The sequence below is a fragment of the Lithobates pipiens genome, unplaced genomic scaffold (assembly GCF_037356315.1).
Source record: "Lithobates pipiens isolate NorthernLeopardFrog02 unplaced genomic scaffold, aLitPip1_a1.2 Scaffold_8, whole genome shotgun sequence".
Classification (NCBI taxonomy): Eukaryota; Metazoa; Chordata; class Amphibia; order Anura; family Ranidae; genus Lithobates; species Lithobates pipiens.
The window spans coordinates 251,858,432-251,864,745 of record NW_027507903.1 but is presented as its reverse complement, the minus strand read 5'-3'; positions in this window follow the sequence as shown (position 1 = coordinate 251,864,745).

Here is a 6,314-nt window from a genome sequence, read left to right as displayed (position 1 = left end):
TGACTGGGGGGGGAGGGTTGAGGAACACTGGTTTAGCATGTTTGCTACATCACACTGGGCACATAAGCATTTTCAGAAATGTTTATTTTCACACAGCTGTAAGCTTGGTTATTTAAAATTGACCTAACTATGCAATGCCAGCAGACTGTAAGGGAGCCCTAGGATTATGAGGCAACTAGCATGTGTGTATGTGTATATATATATATATATATATATATATATATATGTGTGTGTGTGTATTTTGCTTTAAAATGGTATACCAACCTGCTAATACCTTACTCTGTACCCTTACTCTAAAAATCCATTAGTTGGCTTTGCACCAGTTACATGCTTAAAGTGGAGTCATGTCCTACCCCGCCCCTCCCTCCAATACCACATTTGGCCCCCTTCAGGGGGAGCGGATACCTTTCAAAACCAGGTATCCTCTCCCACCTCCGGGGAAAGATTGCCACGATCTATGCAATGTCTGGCTATCTGCCTGTTTTTTTTTTTTTTTTTTTTTTTTTGCATGCAGACTCTGCTGATCAACACATAACCCACGTACTTGAGGATGTGCAGATATGTCCTAGGGCAGGGACAATTAGTGGCCCTCCAGCTGTTGCAAAACTACAAGTCCCATCATGCCTCTGGGTGTCATGCTTGTGGCTGTCAGTCTTGCTATGCCTCATGGGACTTGTAGTTGTGCAACAGCTGGAGGTCCACTAATTGCATATCTCTGTCCTAGGAGGTTGAAGTGGTTAAAATCTCCTCCAGATGTATCAGTTTACAGGGATGAGACAGACCATTTAACACTGGCAGGCTTGACAATGATCAGCTTTTATTTATATAAAACCTTTATCCAAGAGGGGGGGAAAAAAAAAAAAAAATAAGTTTGCAGCAACTAAAAATGCATTGAGCTGGAGTCTAGTTACTGAAAATGCTGTGGTCTGCGGTGTTCCTTCATCCATAATGGAGGGGGGGTGCGCACTAATACAAAAGGTGTTACTGGCCAGTTCACCAGGTGACAACAGCGTGAGAAAAGCATAAAAAACAAAACAAATGCAGCCACCACATCTAATGATTGTAAGCTGCTGTATATCACATTTTTGGTTTAGGGTTTAATACCGCTTTAGAAAATAGCTTGACATGCTATTGGAAACCCCCTATTCTGCCAGGCAGGCCCTGCTAAGCAACCTGCTATAGCTGTCATGTGAGTTTGTCAGGCTCTAGGAGCATGGACTAAGTGCATATCTGACTAACCCCAAAATTTACCTTACCGATTATTCGTCTAGCACACCACTGTGCTCAGCAGTCTGTGGATGCTATTCGTCTCACTTCCAGAAGGAGTCTTCTGTCTGTTAATTACAGAGAACACTGGCCTTAATGTTGGTCCTATTGCTTATGCCTTTTGATGAGCAATGTCTCTGGGGTTTCCCTGGACAAAGATGTCAATTAAGAAAAAGTACTATTTTTTTTTTTTTTTCCCCCCAGCAGAAGAAATCTAAGTTTCAAACTGAGAACTCCTCATGCCTCTAAAGCGAAGAGTTTCTTTTGTATTAACATGCCTACAAATCTTGTCCTTAGTTTAATTGCAGATTTTTAGACTTTTGAGTCTAGACCAATTCTCCTCACAAGGAAAGTAGGTCTCCTGACACTGATCAAAAACTTTTGAGATGCCTGGGTAAGGCTGACCCCAGACAGTTCGAGTCTTGGCCAGTTGAATGGCCATTTTGAACGATGTCTGGACAGGCTGAATGTACCAAATTGATCAACTTGTGTACAACCAGTCTGCTGGCTTTTACATGCAATTATCAGTAGCGGCTAGTATAGCCACTAGCAATGTTCACTGTCTTCTCCCACTGGGTGAATACAATGGCTTGGTGGGAGGAATTCCCATCAACATTGTGTTGCTAGGGGATTGGGCAAATTTATTTCCTGAAACCCATGGTTACAGGAAAGAAATTTGCTTTGTGTATGGCCTGTATATTGATGTCCAGGGGTTTACAGGCTAGAATGTCACTCGTTGCCAATGCCCTGCTTTCATGTCCTTCAACCTGCCTGTGTCCCTGCCCAGGAGAACAGATCTGGATGCTGCCCTGGGCAAGGTCAAGGAATCATTGACATGGTTCCAGAAGAGGAAGCTCAAACCTGCTTATGTTCCCCAAAAACAAATGGATCATTTGCACTATCTTTGAGCAGAACGCAATATCTTAATTTGCATTCAAACATTTTGCATGGAATCCACTAGGTCTGGTACTGCTGCCATTCATGCATTTTGCTGTAGGTGCACACTACTACCTGTTTGTATTTCCATTTGGTCTGTTCTCTACATTCTAAGTGTTAAATAAGGTATAAGAACCCAGACAACCTCCTCTTGAGGGAACAGGCAGCACAGACTTTACAAGGGGTTCAGTTAGATCCGCTGGAACTGACTTAACACTGAGTATCTGGGTCTCCAAGTTTTTCTTCATCAGGATGAAATGTCAGACCCTAGCTCTGACTTTAGGCTACATCCACACCTGAACTTTTCATTTTCAGGCAGTATGTCATGTAACTTTTACCACACATTTGTACAGATCACCAATGTAAAAGCAGAAAAATGCCCAAATTGAGCTATTAAAAAAAAAAAGCTCGAACTTTTTTGATCTTCAGGCATCATGGAGTGGAGATGGGAACCATCTCCATAGAGAATTCATATTTCCCCCCCCCCTCCAGCATTTTGGCGCTTCAGGCTACAAAACGCTGAAGCTGTCCACTTCAGCATGAAAGATCTGAGCTTGACTGCCTTAAGACCCCTTTCACACTGGGGCGTTTTTCATGCGCTTTAGCGTTAAAAAAAAGCGCCTGAAAGAAGCTGCAACTGCAATCCCAATGTAAAAGCCCGAGTGCTTTCAGACTGAGGCGCTGCGTTGGTAGAGCGTCAAAAAAAAGTCCTGCAAGCAGCTTCTTTGCAGCGCTTTTGGAGCGGTGAATACAACGCTCCTAAAACGCCTCTTCCCATTGAAATCAATGGGAAGCGCTTGTAAAACGCCTGAAAAACGCTATTGGCAGCAGCGTTTTGTGGGCGCTTTTAACCCTTTATTTGGCCACTAGCAGGGGTTAAAAGCGCCCCAATAACGCTCGAAAAACGCTGGTAAAGCGCTGCTAGTTTAAGCAGCGCTTTACGAGCGTTTTTTGGGCGCTGACATTTCACATTGGGACTGCAGATGAGGCTTCTTTCAAGCGCTTTACAGGCGCTTTTTTTAACGCTAAAGCGCTTGAAAAACGCCCCAGTGTGAAAGGGGTCTAATTGATAGTTTCCCCCCCCCCCCCTTTTTTCTTTTTTTTTTTGAGTTGTGTTTGTGGATACAGAGTAATACAATTAAATAGTGTTGCACTCTCTTCAATAATCGAACCACTAAAAAAGTGCAAAGTGCCAAATAAAATCATAAAAATTTGTCTCGGAAGACCTAAAATATGTATTGTGCTTCCAGTTAGATGTTCCCACTACAACAAAAAGTGCCCAGTGCTAAAATATATATTCTAATTTTTCAAATATTTTCCAACTTCTCATAGGAAATGATTGTAAACACTTAGATATTCAAAGTGAAAGTGCACTGTGGGGGGGGGGGGGGGTAATATATATATATATATATATATATATATATATATATATATATATATATATAAAAATCTGATACAGGTCTGTACAAGTAATTATATATAAATTACTTTTTACCTGTACAGACCTGTATCAGATTAATAGTACTGGTATTATAATCAGTAAATCACTGTGCCTAATAAATGATCAATATGGATTATGTCACTTTTCACCATTAGTTTATTTATTTATTTTAATTTAGTTTGATTGCACAATTGGTGTTTTTGTTATGTTTTTATTTAATTCATATAATTTTTTTTGCAATTTTTATATAATTTTTTTTTTTTTGTCCCCCCACTATGTACTTTGAATATCTAAGCGTTTACAATCACTTCCTATGAGAAGTTGGAAAATATTTGAATATATATTTTAGCACTTGCCACTTTTTGTTGTAGTGGGAACATCTAAGTAAGCACAATACATATTTTAGGTCTTCCTAGCCAAATTTTTATAATTTTATTTGGCACTTTGTCAGTAGTTTGATTATTGAAGATAGCGCAACACTATTTAGTCTTAGGTTGGCTGGCCTGTGTTGGGTGTTTTTCAGCTGTTTTCTTTATTTTGCGCTTGAGTATTTTTGTTTCTTTTTTCACAGTGGATACAGAGAACAGGGAGTGTGGTATTTAAGTCCGACTTTGCAGGTGTGTACAGGGATAAAAGAATGTAATTTTCAAACTGATAAATGACAACTTTGTGCAGAGGGATGTGATTATGGTCGCAGTTCCAACGGGATCTAGCATGTTATAAAATTTAGTGTTGGATAGTACTCAGTTTATTTTGATGTTGAGGGTCAGATAATTTGTGGTGGTATCTAGGGACCTGTGTATGATGGTTCATTAGGTGGGTTGTGGGAAGAAGCTGGAACTGTGAAGAGTTTTATCGAGTTTCCTATATATTGAGGTGTGCTGTTTGTCACCTTGAGTGCAGGATCTAGGCAGTTCATATGGGATTGTGGAATAGGCTATTTTTAATTTGATTGAAAAGTGAACTGTATTAAAAGTGGTTGTACAACCACTTTTACCTACAGGTAAGCAAACATTAAAGTTTACTTCCTCTTTCATTCCCTGCAAAGGTAAAGCATAATGGACTACTATGCATCGCATAGTAGTCCATTATGTGCCACTTACCTGACACAGGAGCCAGCGAAGTCACCGCTGTCCCCTGTAGTTCCGAGTGTCCATCTTCTTGGTGGGGTCTCGCTGCTGTCATTCGGCGATGACGTCACTCCCGCACATGCGAGCCGCCACTCGCGGCATATCGCGCTGCATGCACCATAGACAGCGGTCCCTGTCTTTCGGCAAATATCTCCTAAACCGTGTAGGTTTAGGAGATATTTCTTGGACCTACAGGTAAGCCTTAATCTAGGCTTACCTGTAGGTCAAAGTTGGTTGTAAGGGTTTACAACCACTTTAAGGCTTACCTGTAGGTGCTTTTTACTAAAAAGACAAGCGCCAATGACTACGGCGCAGGTGCCCTTTGTTAGGAGTCATGGTGGGAGTGACATCACGTGACTCCGGCCAATCACAGAGCCAGAGTTCGTGGCAAAGATGGAAGCTCATGGGTAAAACGGCAACAGTGCGGGCTTCTGTCAGGTAAGTTACATAAAATTATACTTTACCTTTTGCAGGTAAATAAAGAGCAGCCCCACCAGGGTTTTACTTCCTCTTTAAACTTTTTTTTTTTTTCCTTAAAGTGGCATAATAAAGCCATGCACTGAAAGATAACTCACATTTTGCTTGTGCAATAAACCACAGTCCTGCCATTGAAAGGCTGATGTTTTAACTAATCACATGCACAGCACCAGGATAACTGCAGATCAGAGACTAAGATGACAGCTTCCTAAAGGATAGGGTTTAGTTTCACCAACATTTTGGTGAACCTGTGTTTCAATACTTAGAATAGCCCCTCAGATCTTTAGGATTTATGGCAGTTTTTGACCATCGTGTTTACTACCTTTTGGTTGTTTCATACTTCTGCATCAGCAATTACATTCAGTTTGGCTATAAATATTTAAAGTGGTTGTAAACCTCAGAAACGAAATATGAACAAAGCATGTCCTTCTATAGCAGGGATACGTTATTAGCAGACCTCCAACTGTTGCAAAACTACAAGTCCCATCATGCCTCTGGGTGTCATGTCTGTAAGAGTCTTGCTATGCCTCATGGGACTTGTAGTTCTGCAACAGCTGGAGGTCCGCTAGATGCATATGCCTGTTCTATAGTGTGTACTTGTCTCCATTAAGTGTACAGAGTTTAATTTCTGTCTGCTGCTTCTTCTTCCCTCTATCAGCATCAATCACTTCTGATTGATGAGAGAGAGAGAGAGAGAGAGAGAGAGAGACACGAGTGTCATAAATAAAAGTTTTATAAATTCTGGATTTTGAACAGCTATAAAGACTGAAGATAGACAAGTACAACATATGTAGGATTTGGTTCAGCTCTGGATTGCTTCACTGGGTATATTTAAGGGGGTACAACCATTTTAGTCCAACTGAACCTTAAAATGAAACTAAAGTTCTGCTGTCACTCACTGCGAGCAGGCAGGCTTTTTATTGCAGAAGAGACATTCACTGTCTGAAATGAAATACACCTACCTGCCTAATCATAGCAATGGCTGCTATGCAAGTTGAGCTTACAGTGGCCAGCCCAATCCTGTGTGATGGGATGACTTGCTACGTATGTGCAGGCGTGACATA